Genomic DNA, 17,708 nt, shown 5'->3' with positions numbered 1-17,708 from the left:
TTAGAAAACTGGAAGGGTCTGTTTTTTTTTTCTATGACGTCCTTTAAAAAATGATGAAAATATAAATATTCCCCATAAAGTAGATTACATGCAGCAGAGACTTTTAGTGCATGGCCAGGTACCAACCAAGCTACATAAGTTTTCCAAAGCTACTATCAGACACTTACAAGACATTCCCAAATGGCAAAATTCCTTTTAGCATGTGCACCGGCGGCTCCTGGGAGGAAATAAGTTCATTTTCTCCCAGGTTCCCTTTAACTTTATTTATAGAGATAGAGAGAGGCATTTACATCAGTGGAGTATCTCCCATTCCAGATTGACCACAACAATGCATTACAGGGATAGCCGCTTTATTTTGTAAATATGTAATACCTTGTCTCATCTGTGGAGGCACTGCAGGGAAATCAAACACATGCTTACTGCACAGATTACATTGGATTATCAAGGAATTAGACAACCTGTGATCAGTTTATCGTTGGAGAACCTTCTAAGAAAAAGAGAACACCCCAATTACTTAGGATTCATCACTTGGGGCACAAGTTAGTTTTAGAATGAAATTAAGTATGAAACTCCTGATTCCTCGTACCCTAGACATCTGCAAGCTTCATTCAGTGAAAGATTTAAAATTAAGTTTTCAAATTGAACTGAAGCCCCCATGACGGGTTCTCTAGGTACCGGGACTGTGAACAGTTAAAGATCCGGGCGTCCAATCACCTGCGTCCCTCCTCCTCACCCTTTCTCTTCCTCACATTCCATTAAAAGTATGTGCCTTTCTTTATTTGTTAATAATATTTAACCTTCTTTGGCGCCTGCTTGTACTTCAGCCCCCCTCCTATGTTACTTGTAGACAAGCCCCGAATTTGTTAAAAGTGCACTTGATGACACATAAATAGGACAATCTGTCAGAGAGCAGCTAAACAGCTCTGACAGATCCGCAGATCCACAGTCCACGCTAAGAACTGACATTCTTAATGTCTTAGACATGATCACTCCCTCCTCTCCTGCTCAGCATAATACCCACATAACACATAAAGTCAAATCACACATTATACCGTACGTGACGCAATAAACAATAGGCCCAATTCATCAAACTGTTTGCGCTAGAAAACTGGCATAAGACTGACTGGTGCAAATGTTGCAAAATTTGTGCCCAATAGTTCTGCAAAAATTTTTGCAATTTTTCCACCTGTTCAGCTAACTTTTTGTAACGTGTGCGAAGCTTAGAGGTGGGGGTGTAGTCTGGCTAGGCTCAACAAATTCAATAAAATTTATGCCACAAAAGTGGGGTTAATTATAACAGAGATGTTCTACTGTCCATGACTTGACCACTATAGTGGAGTGTTGTGGGCCTGCTCAGTGGCATGTGCAGGGAGGGGTGACTATCACCTATGGTGACTTTTGCTATCCTGTGTTACCTATGTATAGGTGTTACCTTTTTTGTAATCCTGCCTGTGATGATCGTGAGACTGCAGAAAAGTGATCTCTATAGAACAGAAAGTATCTGCTAAATACTAGGTTTAGAGGCCAGATTGAAAACTACACAATGTATTTTTAATATAGAGAGGAAATTGATAATTAAAAAAAATACCAATATTAAAAAGTTTTAAAAAATATATATTGTAAGTGTATCCATCATATGTGCAAGACTTTGCAATTTGTATGCTTTTCTAAATCACTGTATTAAGGATCGTTGCTGTTAAACAGCAGCATAGACATCAGCCAACCTTAAAGGGAATCTGTCAGTAGGATCAACCCTCTTGAGCCGTCTATATGGACATGTAGGTCATAGGAAGCTGAATATAATGATACCTTAATATCTGCGATCCGATGTCTTATTCCAGAGTAATTCACATTTTTCTTAATATGTAAATGAGCTGTTAAGATCTATGAGCCGGATATTGATCTCCCTGAGAATCTTTCTCCAGAGATCATATTCAATGAAAGGTGGCATGTAGACCAGGAGAGCAGATTGTCAGTAATTACATGTCTCACATTGGTAACGAGCTCTTTCATTTATAATAAGCCTTGGAAACAGATTCTTAGGGAGATCTATGTCCGGCCCATAGATCTTAACAGCTCATTTACATATTAAGAAAAACATGGATTTCTCTGGAATAAGACATCGAATAGCAGATATCAAGGTATCATTTTATCAGGCTTCCTACGACCTACATGTCCATATAGACAGCTTAGGAGGGTTGATCGTACTGACAGATGCCCTTTAACTAGACTGTTTCTGATACCAATATAATATACACTGCTCAAAAAAATAAAGGGAACACTTAAACAACAGAATATAACTCCAGGTAAATCAAACTTCTGTGAAATCAAACTGTCCACTTAGGAAGCAACACTGATTGACAATCAATTTCACATGCTGTTGTGCAAATGAAACAGACAATAGATGGAAATTATTGGCAATTATCAAGACACCCTCAATAAAGGAGTGGTTCCGCAGGTGGGGATCACAGACCACATCGCAGTACCAATGCTTTCTGGCTGATGTTTTGGTCACTTTTGAATGTTGGTTGTGCTTTCACACTCGTGGTAGCATGAGACAGACTCTACAACCCACAGAAGTTGCTCAGGTAGCTCAGCTCATCCAGGATGGCACATCAATGCGAGCTGTGGCAAGAAGGTTTGCAGTGTCTGTCAGTGTAGTGTCCAGAGACTGGAGGCGCTACCAGGAGACAGGCCAGTACACCAGGAAACGTGGAGGGGGCTGTAGGAGGGCAACAACCCAGCAGCAAGACCGCTACCTCTGCCTTTGTGCAAGGAGGAACAGGAGGAGCACTGCCAGAGCCCTGCAAAATGACCTCCAGTAGGCCACAAATGTGCATGTGTCTGCACAAACGATTATAAACCGACTTCATGAGGGTGTTATGAGGGCCCGACGTCCGCAGATGGGGGTTGTGCTCACAGCCCAACACCATGCAGGACGCTTGGCATTTGCCACAGAACACCAGGATTGGCAAAGTCGCCACTGGCACCCTGTGCTCTTCACAGATGAAAGCAGGTTCACACTGAGCACATGTGACAGACGTGACAGAGACTGGAGACGCTGTGGAGAGCGATCTGCTGCCTGCAACATCCTTCAGCATGACCGGTTTGGCAGTGGGTCAGGAATTGTGTCGGGTGGCATTTCTTTGTAGGGCCGCACAGCCTTCCATGTGCTCGCCAGAGGTAGTCTGACTGCCATTAGGTACTGTGATGTGATCCTCAGACCCCTTGTGAGAACATATGCTGGTGCAGTTGACCCTGGGTTCCTCCTAATGCAGGACAATGCCAGACCTCATGTGGCTGGAATGTGTCAGCAGTTCCTGCAAGATGAAGACATTGAAGCTATGGACTGGCCCGCCCGTTCCCCAGACCTGAATTTGATTGAGCACATCTGGGACATCCATCATGTCTCGCTCAATCCACCAATGTCACGTTGCACCACTGACTGTTCAGGAGTTGGTGGATGTGACTCGCCCCCTAGGCCGTGGGGCACTCGGATCCGGGCAATTAGGGAAACGGTGGGAGTAGTAGTGGCAACTCGGTTCCGTGGCTCAGGGTGGTCAGGCCAGTGGTAGTCCGTTATGTGCTGATGATTATGTCCGACTACGCCACCCGTGGATTGCGGTTATTAGGAACCGCCGCTGCAAGGCAGTCCGCTGGGGCCGATGATGAATGCAGCTGGGATGGTGTGACTCCCCACGGGAAGAGTGCGGCCCCAGGGCAGTGTAGTGTATGGTGGGAGTGATGGTGGTGAAGGTCCCAGTACCGGTAGTGCCGGAGGAGCGAAGGAGCACACGGACAACAAGTTACAGTCCAGGGTCTTTACTCACAGTTTGTTTGTCCCGGGTCACTTCCGTCGGCAGTGACCGCCCAAGCCGTGCTGCGTCCATCAGGTGTGGGGCTCGGTCAACTCCCAAGCAGTCAAGAGCATGGCACAGGACCCCCTTTAATCCTTTCTCTGGCCTGCCTCACCAGTGACCCACTTTTGTCCGGCTGCCGCGGACTTGTGCGGTTAAACGTGGGCCCCGTCCTCAGCTGTCCTTTATGGTACCTTCCTAGCAGGTTTGATGAGGTGTCGCACCAATAGATGATCACGACGCCGGTCTTTGGCTGAGGGTTGTTTCTCCTCCACCAACTTGGGATCCGGTACCCTTAATCTGCCTGACCCTGCACCCTGGATTCTCGTGGGTTCTTAGGGTCCCTTCCACCTTCTTGTTCCTGAGCCCTTCTGTTTCTCTGTCTCTCTTTCTCTTTCTCTGTTCCTTTCTGTTCCTTTCTGTTCCTTTCTCTTGGAGCTGAGATGAGCCAAAATCCCAGCTCCCCTTCACCTCCTCCTCGGCCTCTCACTAGGCCCTCCTGGAGTAGAGCTCCTACAGAGCCTCTACTCCCTGTCTTCTCCTCTGGCTGAACTGACTCAGAACTAAGATGGTGACCACCTTTTATACCTCCCTCTGACCATGAGCCCAGGTGACCAGCAACCAATGGGCTCCTACCTACGCTCAGGAACCAACCCCTATCTGCCCCTACAGCACTGGGTGTTCCACCCCCCCTCCCCACTCCAGGCAGGGACATAGTCGGTCGTGCCTGCACTTCTGTCTAGTGGGAGCACCGTTGAGCTGTCCCTCGGAAATGGGGTGTGTGCGCTGTATGCAGCTAACTGAGCCCTGGTCCATACTCCATCCTTACCCGGGAGTGGAATATCACACCTCTGGACTGAGGTGCAATACCCCTGTAGCGGCCGAACCCTCGGGGCGCTACATTCCCCCCTGGTAGAGCACAGCACGTCCTCGGGCTGGAAAAGAGCAAAAACAGTTAATTACAGGACATGCAAAACTTTTTAAAACTTTTCACATCAGAAAACAGGCAACATGGTTCAATTCCCTTTATGGGAAACGCTTTCCTTTTCTTGTCACACTATTATAAAACACTTTGCTAATGCCTCTGGAACTCTTTTGTCATATAAAACACCTTGTAAAACATTTGCATTATCACCTAACAGCATATTAAACTTTCTTATGTAAAACATTTTTAAGTAAAGCACATTCTTGGATTCTTGGATCATGGCCGCGGTGCAACTTGCGACCAGGTAAAGGTGCAACAGTCCAGTAAATCTTGAGGTAGACGTTGCGGTTTTTGTATAAAACCAGTAGGGGGCGCTTTGGGAAGCGCAACTATATACAAGGGATTTGACCGCTCTCAGTCCTCGGCCAGTTTTGTGATGGGAATGGCTGCTCACAGTCCTCAGCCTGGTAGGGGATGAGGGGCACACAGGTAACAGTTCAATATTTGTCCCAACGGGGACCACACTTTCAAGACGGGAACAGTCCCAAAATCAGTTCTGATACCCTGACGGGTAACTATGTACACAGGTACTTTGCTACTTACTAGTAGCGGTGTCCTCCATATGCTCCTTCTTCCTCCTCATATGGTTCTTCAGACCCGTCCGGGTCCTCTTGGCTCTCCTCATAGCCACGGTATTGTAGCTCCTCATCGGTGAGCCGATGGACATGTAGGGCGTATGGTCCTTTTGCACCTACGTGGCACGTACGTAAAGGCGACCACATCACCAGGGTATAGGTCACGGCCACGATGTCCCTCAGGTAGATGACTCTCCACGTCCCTGCGGGTCACAAAGACGTCCACGTCCCTGCGGTTTCTGGGCCCCTGATGAAGCCCCAGCCGTTCTCCATGTGGAACTTGACTATGGTCCCGGTGATTCGGGGACCACGGGCTGCTTGGGGGTCTTGGCGGGCCTTGCGCTTTTGTTCAGCACTCTGGGCTTGGAGCCGTTCCTCTCTGACGCGCCTCTCTCGTCGCTCCCGCTCAAAGGTCGCCAGTTGCTGATGACAGGCCTCCAGACGACGGACCGCGTCTGCCCGGGTCTCTTGAGAGAACCCCATCAAGTTCTCGCTGGTGGGGTCCCACGCAAATTGGACATCCTCCAGTGGGGGTAGGGTGACCTCGATGGGTTCAGGAGCCGGTATCAGAGGCTCGCGCGGGGGCTGAGCCTTCCATGGCTGATTGCCGGTCACTTCAGACCGGTGTGATGTGCCAATAGGTCCACGCCCAGCGATGGTATAGTGGGGGGACCTAATCTGGGAGCAGCGCCCGGGGGCACTCGGCCTTGCGACCAGGCCGGGGGTCTTGTGGCTGCGCTAGGTGGCAGTCCCATCCGGGACAGGGGCGCAGGCTTAGCGATGGCGCCAGGGTCATCCAGGCCTTGCGACCGGGCCGATGATGCTTCCTGCTTTACGGCGCCCGGGGTCAAGGGGCGTGGCGCTGGGTGGGGCGTGGCCGCGGCGCTCGCAGCTTGAGGCCTAGCCGGGAGCAGTGGCGGCGCGGCAACAGGTGCGGTGAGTGGGGCTTCTAGTGCTGCGACGGGAGGCTGGGGCAGGCTTGCGGGTGCTGGGCTTGGGGTGGTGACGTCCCCTTCACTTGCCTCAGTCCTCGTGGCTCCCTCCGCGGCGTCGCCTCCGGTCCTCTCTCCTCTTGCGCCCTCCTCAGAGGCAGGCAAACCCCGGGGTGCGGCTGAGGCCTGTCGCTGGTGGGTCTCGGCCTGCCGGGCCAGTTCCTCTCTCCACTCGGTGAGTGCACTCCGCTGCGCCCGGACCATCCTCCGCTCCAGGTCCTCCAGTGCAGCTTGCGCACGCTCCGGGTCTCTGGGGAGCTGCGCTAGGACTTCTGCTAGGCTGCAGAGCGGTTCAGCCTGCAGCAGGCTTCGGGCCAGGAGGCTGGTGCTGCTGAGGGCGTCCATTCCCGGGTGCGGTCTGTCTGGACTGATCCAGACCACCCCCTGCCCCGCAGTTTTCTTCTCTTTCCGCCCCCATGGGGGGTGGTCCTGGGGCATTCTGCTGACAATCACTCTCAGGTGCAGCCCCCCCACGTTGACGGACATTTCCACAGCCGTGCTCATGGTTGTCGGGGGCGGGCTTCCTCTTTGGCGCCATTCTGGGACCCGGCCCACGATGGGAGGCGGCCTCCTGTGGTCTTTTGGCGCGCACATTATGGCGCTCGTTCTTCTGGGGCGGGCGCCATCTTTAGTACCGTGAAACAGTCTCTTTTCAGGCGCGCAGTACCCGTGGTTAGCGGGCACGAAATCCTGCCGACTACGCCAAAGCTGACTCGCCCCCTGGCAGGGACATAGTTGGTCGTGCCTGCACTTCTGTCTAGTGGGAGCACCGTTGAGCTGTCCCTCGGAAATGGGGTGTGTGTGCTGTATGCAGCTAACTGAGCCCTGGTCCATACTCCATCCTTACCCGGGAGTGGAATATCACACCTCTGGACTGAGGTGCAATACCCCTGTAGCGGCCGAACCCTCGGGGCGCTACAGATGCTTTAGTCCAGGTCTGGGAAGAGATCCCACAGGGGACCATCCGCAACCTCATCAGGAGCATGCCCAGGCGTAGGGAGGTCATACAGGCACATGGAGGCCACACACAATACTGAGCCTCATTTTGACTTGTTTTAAGGACATTCCATCAAAGTTGGATCAGCCTGTAGTGTGTTTTTCCACTTTAATTTTGGGGGTGATATCCCATTGATAGCCAATGCAATGGAAATTTTGCACTGACTCCGGTTCAAGGGATAATTGACGTGATACATGCACATGTACGTGTAAATTATGCTTTCTTCATATATAGTAGACTATATAGGCTCATACTGAATGTAGGAGGCTATGTGGGGGATGATACGGTATATAGGAGGCTTTATATGCTCATACTAAATGTAGGAGGCTATGTGGGGGGCTCATACTGTATATAGGAGGCTTTATATGTTCATACTAAATGTAGGAGGCATGTGGGGCTCATACTGAATGTAGGAGGCTATGTGGGGGCTCAAGCTGAATGTATTAAACTATGTGAGGGCTCATACTGTATATAGGAAGCTATGTGGGGGCTGTCAGCATACTTAATTCTGCTCAATATTAAGTGATACAATTAATATTAATATAAATAATGATTATTAATATGTTAATATTAATATTGAGCAGAAATAATTTCAGCCTATTGGTTTGGCCTCCACAACAGCCACGGTCTCTCATGTGGCCCCCTTGGGAAAATTAATTGTCCACCCCTGATATATACCCATTTTGTAAGTCTGAATACAACACAAGAATATGTTTCCTTTCTTGGAACCAACGTGAAGCTTGAAGTTGATTGTGAAACCATTCGCTGAACTGGACCAGGTTGAAGTGAGTTTGGATTGTTTTTCTTGTGCTACAATGCAAGGTATTTTTGTTTGAGATGGATCATGCAAGCTACAGCAATTCCTGGTGTTTTATTACTCTATTATTCTGGATATGAGTCACTGCGCTTGGTATCGTTAATGACATCACACTTTAAAGACGTGACTCTACTGGCAATAATAAAATATGTGTTGTACCTATTTTTCTTATTGTTGGCTTTGTGTTTTGTTTTTTCCTATTTCGTTATTTTTTTTTTTTTTTTTATAAATTGCTTGTATTAACTTTTATTTCATGCTTTAGACATTTACAATGTGTTATTGTAGCCATTGCTTCCTCTACCTTGTGTCAGCACTTTCTCACTTTCCATTTATTTTTAACCAATGTGCACAAAAAATCATATTTTTTCTAAATAACTTATATAGCCGATTTTATTTCTAAATAGCAACAGGGACCGACCCCGGTCCATTCTGTGGGATGCTCATAGCTGTGCACTAGGAAACAGTATCCTGCTGTCTCTCCATGTTCACACATTACGTAAAATTTCTGCTGCGGATTTGGCCACAACGACAAATCTGCAAACAGAATCCGAATGTGTGACTTTACAGATTTTGATGGCTACACATTTCACTCTACTCCATTACAAAGCGTTGAAAAGGGTGAAATCCACCATGAAAAGCTGCACAAGAATGAGCTTGTATTCCCCCATGCTTTTATTTTCCTGCTGATTTTTTTCTGCAACCTGTGAATGGGATTCTGAAGACCCAATTTACTCTTATAGTATTGTAAATTGCTGCAGATTTGCAGTGCGGAATCCACATCACAAATCTTCAGTAAATCCTGAAGGTGTGAACTAAGCCATAGGGTGAAGCTTATCTCTGCAAGTAAAGACTCCAGTATCTGATGAACCAGGCAGGAGAATGGAGAACCATCGGAGTGAGATGCTCAATGCTGTGAACAAAATTAAAAAGCTACTGCTTCTCACAATGGTGAGCCTGTAAGCATCTTGGATCTCCTGGTCCAAAAATTCTGTGGGCCCCTTGGAGCCTTACTATTTCAATACAGTATGAAGTGATGAAGGCTTTGGGACCAGCGTTTGACCACGGCACCAGTTGGGCTTGGGGTAGATAGTCACAAAATTTTTGTGGGCAGTTGAATCTTACTATTGACCACCAATGGATCCAAAAAACACGTTCGTTTGGTGCAAGCCAAGCAATGGAGGAGACAAAAATGAGAAGAGACAGCAGCTGTCCCCTTATGTGGGGATGATAAATGATAGATGAAGATACCTAAAGTAGGGTGGTTGCTCTACGGGGCATAATAAGATCAGTTCCTTGAGCATGGGTCATGGGAAGGTGGGATTCTCAAATATTGGTCAATACGGTACTGGACAAGTGTTTATGTTTTCAGGAATTAAGGTCAAAATAGAAGTGGAAAGGATCCATCATGTAAGTCAAAAACAAAGTGGTCAACTAAGTGGAACTCCAGTGGAGGCGACAACGCAGGAGAGCTTTGTTTACTTGTCTGTCTACAGAAGGTAATGATCCAATAGATGACAATGGACAGAGAAGCTCCTGGCGAGGTGTAAGAGACCTCAGTCTAAGGAGATAAAATCTGCTTAGTAGGAAGATGTGAAGAGAAATGCTAAAAAATGTAAGGTAATCACATCCCTTCATTGTCTGCAACTTTGGTCGGTTTATCATGGTTAAACTCCATCTTGCTTTTCTTTACTCCTCTTTTAATTGTTTTACATTTCATCTCCCTTATCGTTCTTGACAGCAACCATTGGTGCTGTCAAGTACAGCACAAGTAGTTAATAGTAAAGACACTTCGCTCACACATAAATAGTCTACTAACAATCGCAAGGTCATGACATTTTTATTCTTTCCCAGTCTGAACAGAGCAGACGGTTAGTAGTCCTGGTAAGAAAAGTTTTATTCTGTTCCAGTCTGTACAGAGCAGACAGTTAGTGGTTCTGGTAAGAAAAGAGTTTTATCCTGTCCCAGTCTGTACAGAACAGACGGGTAGTGGTCCTGGTAAGAAAAGAGTTTTATTCTGTCCCAGTCTGTACAGAACAGACAGTTAATGGTCCTGGTAAGAAAAGAGTTTTATTCTGTCCCAGTCTGTACAGAACAGACGGGTAGTGGTCCTGGTAAGAAAAGAGTTTTATTCTGTCCCCGTCTGTACAGAGCAGACAGTTAATGGTACTGGTAAGAAAAGAGTTTTATACTGTCCCAGTCTGTACAGAACAGACAGTTAATGGTCCTGGTAAGAAAAGAGTTTTATTCTGTCCCAGTCTGTACAGAACAGACGGGTAGTGGTCCTGGTAAGAAAAGAGTTTTATTCTGTCCCAGTCTGTACAGAACAGACGGGTAGTGGTCCTGGTAAGAAAAGAGTTTTATTCTGTCCCAGTCTGTACAAAACAGACGGGTAGTGGTCCTGGTAAGAAAAGAGTTTTATTCTGTCCCAGTCTGTACAGAACAGACGGGTAGTGGTCCTGGTAAGAAAAGAGTTTTATTCTGTCCCAGTCTGTACAGAACAGACGGGTAGTGGTCCTGGTAAGAAAAGAGTTTTATTCTGTCCCAGTCTGTACAGAACAGACGGGTAGTGGTCCTGGTAAGAAAGGAGTTTTATTCTGTCCCAGTCTGTACAGAGCAGAGGGGTAGTGGTCCTGGTAAGAAAAGAGTTTTATTCTGTCCCAGTCTGTACAGAACAGACAGTTAATGGTCCTGGTAAGAAAAGAGTTTTATTCTGTCCCAGTCTGTACAGAACAGACAGTTAATAGTCCTGGTAAGAAAAGAGTTTTATTCTGTCCCAGTCTGTACAGAACAGACAGTTAATGGTCCTGGTAAGAAAAGAGTTTTATTCTGTCCCAGTCTGTACAGAACAGACAGTTAATGGTCCTGGTAAGAAAAGTTTTATTCTGTCCCAGTCTGTACAGAACAGACAGTTAATGGTCCTGGTAAGAAAAGAGTTTTATTCTGTCCCAGTCTGTACAGAACAGACAGTTAATGGTCCTGGTAAGAAAAGAGTTTTATACTGTCCCAGTCTGTACAGAACAGACGGGTAGTGGTCCTGGTAAGAAAAGAGTTTTATTCTGTCCCCGTCTGTACAGAGCAGACAGTTAATGGTACTGGTAAGAAAAGAGTTTTATACTGTCCCAGTCTGTACAGAACAGATGGGTAGTGGTCCTGGTAAGAAAAGAGTTTTATTCTGTCCCAGTAGATGCTCTGTACAGACTGGGACAGAATAAAACTCTTTTCTGGTCCTGGTAATAAAAGACTATATTATTTGTGAAATTATCTACATAGTTTCTTTGCAATGTTTATCCATTTGTTTTCTATACAATCCATTATAATGAAGCGGTCAATTGAATTCCATTTCTCTCTCTCAAAACTACATCATAGAGACATTCAGGGGCCCAGCAGGTTCTCACTGCTGCACTACTGGCCCTCCATGTGCCGCTGAATGGTGCTCTGTGCCGAACTGTATAGCGGAGGTATTAGAACTCTGTAATATGGTAGTAACACTAAGGGCATGTGCGCATAACTTCTTTTTTTTTCAGGTGAGTCCGCTCTGAAAACCCACCTGAAAAAACGCAAAATAAATGCTAAAAAAGAATGAACATCAAGCTGTTAAAAGGCACGGCATGTCCATTCTTCAGGCGACGCTGCTCACTAGTATATACAACTAGTTGGCGGCAAAAAACGTTGCAAAAAACTACCAAAAAAAGACAATGCAGGACAAGATGATGGCGTGTCCTTAAGCATCTTCCTCCTAAAAAAACTCGCTGGGGTCGCCCTACTCTAAAATATGTCGTGTGCAGAGTTTTTTGAGGAGTCTTTTGGAGTTGATCTGCTCCAAAAAAAAAACAACAACTTTACGGCTTCCTTCCATTCATTTCTATTGTAAAAACCAATTTGCTGTTCATATATTCAGTTTTTTGAGGGTTTTTTTTTTCCGTTTCAGGTTTTGAAAAACGCTCGGTTGGAAAAAAAAGAAAGTAAAGGTTACTTCTTTGAAGCAGATCCTGAAGCAAAAATGCTCCAAACAAGGCACTGTCCAATTGCAGAGCTGCAAAAAAAAAAAAAAAAAATTCAGGAAAATAACTCTTAAAAACCATTTCTGGAAAAGAAAAAACTCCTCCAAAAACTCCTCAAAGAAGGAACGTTTCTTGAAACGGTTCCCACTAAAAAATGTATCAGCAATAGAGTTAGAACCTAAAGGTAGAGCAGAGAGCCATGGGCTCTCTGGGGCATTATTACATTTCTTGGTGGTGATTCAGGTGGTATTAATATTTGTAAAGGGGGCATGATTACATTTTTTTTTTAATATGGCTTTCAATATAAGAATTTGAGGACCCCCTCTTTCTTCTGGGTCTTTAATTTCAGCGTTACAAAAGCAAATGATTATTCAAAATAAATATATTTTTATGGTGCAAATGTAGAAAAACTTAAATATAAATGTAGTAGGAATTTATTCAGCATTGTGAATGCTGTAAATAAAAATGGCGGCGGGGGGGGGGGATTACTGTGTTTTGGTCCCCTTTCAAAAATGAATAAGTGATACATTATAGGTACTCTGATATGGTGGCATTTCAAAATAATTCATCTCATGCTACAAAAAAAACAAGCCCTCATATGACGATATTGATGAAGAAAAAAAAAAAGTGAAAATTAAATAAAAAAAAAAAACATCTTTAAATAACAAACTAGCTTGTGTCCAAGATCAGTGGGGGTCTCTCTGCCACCGAGCAGTCTGAAGGGTCCGCAGATGTTGCACTTTATCCCCTGTGTATTGCGCTGTATTACTGGAGGAATATACGAGCCGTGGAGTCATTTACTTTCCTTGTATTAAAGCGCCATCTAGTGGTGAAAAAAAAAAGCACTGCGATTGGCCATACTGGCCCTCTGCAAAGAAAATACCCGGGCCCTTGTTTAGCAAATGGTGACTATATTACTGCTTGTCATGGAAGTAAGTGAACCCCACCATAACCTAGAGCCTGATGACCTATTATGATGCACTACTGTAGATGGGCAGTGATTAGGTAAACCCTTCGCGTGATACAGCTGTTATGAGAAACAGGGTCAGCTTGCAAAAGGAATTGCTGTCTCCATATGTAATACATAAAAAAGTACCCTTAAGGAAGATCTGTCAGCAGATTTCACAATACAAAACCGTATACATTATTAAATAGATCTCTTAGCACTGATGAGGCTGATGTACTTACTTTGAGGGGGGGGGGAACTAAGAATGGCTGCATAATCACTGATAAAAGTTTCCATGTGTAATGTTATAATGAGCTTTTATAATCTAAAAATGCTTGTTTAAATGCAGGATTATTTAGCCATGCTTGAAATTTGGTGATAGACCTGCTTTAACCCCTTCCTGCTGCAGGACGTCCTGATGATCTGCAGTAACTTGCATCAAGATGTAAATGTGTGTCACTGACTTGGCGTGGGGACGGGAGCGTATGATCTACATATACATATAAATATATACATACACACACATTAGTCTCAAAGTCATACACTTATGTACAGTATATTGCAAAAGTAAGTACACCCCTGACATTTTTTGTAAATATTTTATTATATCTTTTCATGGGACAACACTGAAGATATGACACAATGTACAGTTGTCAGTGTACAGCTGTGGCATAATAGTGTAAATTTGGTGCCCTTTAAATAACTCAACACACAGCCATTAATGTCTAAACCACTGGCAAAAGTGAGTACACCCCTGAGTGAAAATGGCCAAATTGTGCCCAATTAGCCATTTTTCCTCCCCAGTGTCATGAGATTTATTAGTGTTACAAGGTCTCAGGTGTGAATGGGGAGCAGGTGTGGTAAATAGGTGTTATTGCTCTCACTCTCTCATACTGGTCACTAGAGGTTCATCATGACTCCTCATGGCAAAGAACTCTCTGAGGATTATTGCTCTACATAGAGATGGCCGACACCCTGAACCTGAGCTGCAGCACGGTGGCCAAGACCATACAGCGGTTTATCAAGACCGGTTCCACTCAGAACGGACCTCGCCATGGTCAACCACAGAAGTTGAGTGCACGTGCTCAGCGTCCTATCCAGAGGTTGTATGGTAAGAATAGAAGTATGAGTGCTGCCAGCATTGCTGCAGAGGTTAGAGGGGTGGGGGGGTCCGCCTGTCAGTGCTCAGACCATACGCCGCAAACAGCATCACATTGGTCTGCATGGCTGTCGTCTCAGACGGAAGCCTCTTCTAAAGATGATGCAGAAGGAAGTAGTTTTCTGGAGACAAGCAGACTAAGGACATGGATTACTGGACAAAAGTCCTGTGGCCTGATGAGACTGAGCTTGGTTCAGATGGTGTCAAGCGTGTGTGGCAGCAACCAGGCGAGGGGTACAAAGACAAGTGTGTCCTGCCTACAGTCAAGCATGGTGGAGGGAGTGTCATGGCTTGGGGCTGCATGAGTGCTGCTGGCTGTGGGGAGTTACAGGTCATTAACCCCTTTCTGGCCTGGGGCGTATTGGTACGCCCCAGGCCATCACCCCCGTTCAGTGAGGGCTCCGGCGGTGAGCCCGCACTGAACAGGGCACATGTCAGCTGATTCTTACAGCTGACATGTGCCCGCAACAGCCGCGGGTGGAATCGCGATCCACCCGCTGCTGTTAACATGTTAAATGCCGCTGCTGGAAGCGTGTCACTTACCCCACCCATCGGTGACCCCGGGTCACTGATGCGTGGGCATGACAATCCGGGGTCTGCAGCAAACCCCAGTAGTTGTCGTGTAAAGAGCGCTATGAGCGCCACCTAGTGGTCGGCGCTCATAGCACAGGAGCATTTCTGCTACATACAGGCGATCTGCTCATCACCTCTATGTAGCAGTGGCGATCAGACAGTTGCTGCTCCTAGTCTCCTATGGAGACTATAGAAGCAAAAAGTTAAAAAAAAATTTAAAGGGGAGCAAAAAACGAAAATGCAAACATCGAAAATCCCAAGGTCGTGAAGGGGGTTAAGGGAACCATGAATGCCAACATGTACTGTGACATACTGAAGTTGAGTATGATCCCCTCCCTTCGGAAACTGGGCTGCAGGGCAGTATTCCAACATGATAACAACCCTAAACACACAACCAAGATGACCACTGACTTGGTAAAGAAACTGAGGGTAAAGGTGCTGGACTGGCCAAGCATGTCTCTCTCCAGACCTAAACCCTATTGAGCATCTGTGGGGCTTCCTCAAACGGAAGGTGGAGGAGCACAAAGGTCTCCAACACCCACCAGCACCGAGATGTCGTCATGGAGGAGTGGAAGAGGATTCCAGTGGGAACCTGTGAAGCTCTAGTGACCTCCACGCCCAAAAGAGTTAAGGCAGTGCTTGAAAATATTGGTGGCCACACAAAATGTTCACACTTTGAGCACAATTTGGCCATTTTGACTTAGGGTGTTCTCACTATTGTTGCCAGAGGTTCAGACATGAATAGCTTTGTGTTGAGTTAGTTAGAGGGAACCAAATTTACACTGTTATACAAGCTGTACACTGACTACTTTGATACAATGTAAAGTGTTATATCTTCAGTGATGTCCCATGAAAAGATATAATAAAATATTTACAAAAATGTGAGTGGTGTACTCGCTTGTGATACTGTATTTAAAAAAAATAATAATTCTGTCGCTTCTTTGCTTGGAAATGTTTCCAGTTCATACTCAAAATTCTCATGTGCATGTGAATGAGGCTTTACACACATTACAGCGTGCAAAACTGTGCCTTCCTAATGAATTTAGTGCATCTTTCAGCAGCTATGCCCCTCCAAATATCTTCCAGTCAGGCACTGGTTTACATTTCTGCCGGAATTTACACTCCATTACTGGTGTCAATTATGTTGAATTTCAAGCCCCTGTCCCACGAATTTCTGCAAGGTTATAGCCAGTGTGTGAATGTGAAAAAAAAAATAAAAAATTATATTATATATATATATATATATACACAGTACAGACCAAAAGTTTAGACACACCTTCTCATTTTAAGATTTTTCTGTATTTTCATGACTATGAAAATTGTACATTCACACTGAAGGCATCAAAACTATGAATTAACACATGTGGAATTATATACTTAACAAAAAAGTGAGAAACAACTGAAAATATGTCTTATATTCTAGGTTCTTCAAAGTAGCCACCTTTTGCTTTGATGACTGCTTTGCACACTCTTGGCATTCTCTTGATGAGCTTCAAGAGGTAGTCACCGGAAATGGTCTTCCAACAATCTTGAAGGAGTTCCCACAGATGCTTAGCACTTGTTGGCCCTTTTGCCTTCACTCTGCGGTCCAGCTCACCCCCAAGGTTCAGGTCTGGTGACTGTGGAGGCCAGATCATCTGGCGTAGCACCCCATCACTCTCTTTCTTGGTCAAATAGCCCTTACACAGCCTGAAGGTGTGTTTGGGGTCATTTTCCTGTTGAAAAATAAATAATGGTCCAACTAAACGCAAACCGGATGGAATAGCATGCCGCTGAAAGATGCTGTGGTAGCCATGCTGGTTCAGTATGCCTTCAATTTTGAATAAATCCCCTACAGTGTCACCAACAAAGCACCCCCACACCATCACACCTCCTCCTCCTCCATGCTTCACAGTGGGAACCAAGCATGTAGAGTCCATTCATTCACCTTTTCTGCGTCGCACAAAGACACGGTGGTTGGAACCAAAGATCTCAAATTTGGACTCATCAGACCAAAGCACAGATTTCCACTGGTCTAATGTCCATTCCTTGTGTTCTTTAGCCCAAACAAGTCTCTTCTGCTTGTTGCCTGTCCTTAGCAGTGGTTTCCTAGCAGCTATTTTACCATGAAGGCCTGCTGCACAAAGTCTCCTCTTAACAGTTGTTGAAGAGATGTGTCTGCTGCTAGAACTCTGTGTGGCATTGACCTGGTCTCTAATCTGAGCTGCTGATAACCTGCGATTGCTGAGGCTGGTGACTCAGATAAACTTATCCTCAGAAGCAGAGGTGACTCTTGGTCTACCTTTCCTGGGGTGGTCCTCATGTGAGCCAGTTTCTTTGTAGTGCTTGATGGTTTTTGAAACTGCACTTGGGGACACTTTCAAAGTTTTCCCAATTTTTCAGACTGACTGACCTTCATTTCTTAAAGTCATGATGGCCACTCGTTTTTCTTAACTTAGTTGCTTTTTTCTTGCCATAATACAAATTCTAACAGTCTATTCAGTAGGACTATCAGCTGTGTATCCACCTGACTTCTGCACAACATAACTGATGGTCCCAACCCCATTTATAATGCAAGAAATCCCACTTATTAAAACTGACAGGGCACACCTGTGAAGTGAAAACCATTTCTGGTGACTACCTCTTGAAGCTCATCAAGAGAATGCCAAGAGTGTGCAAAGCAGTCATCAAAGCAAAAGGTGGCTACTTTGAAGAACCTAGAATATAAGACATATTTTCAGTTGTTTCACACTTTTTTGTTAAGTATCTAATTCCACATGTGTTAATTCATAGTTTTGATGCCTTCACTGTGAATGTACAATTTTCA

This window comes from Phyllobates terribilis, unplaced genomic scaffold (assembly GCF_046119375.1).
Source record: "Phyllobates terribilis strain yellow unplaced genomic scaffold, ASM4611937v1 Scaffold_12__6_contigs__length_324123572, whole genome shotgun sequence".
Classification (NCBI taxonomy): Eukaryota; Metazoa; Chordata; class Amphibia; order Anura; family Dendrobatidae; genus Phyllobates; species Phyllobates terribilis.
This window is presented reverse-complemented; position numbering follows the sequence as displayed.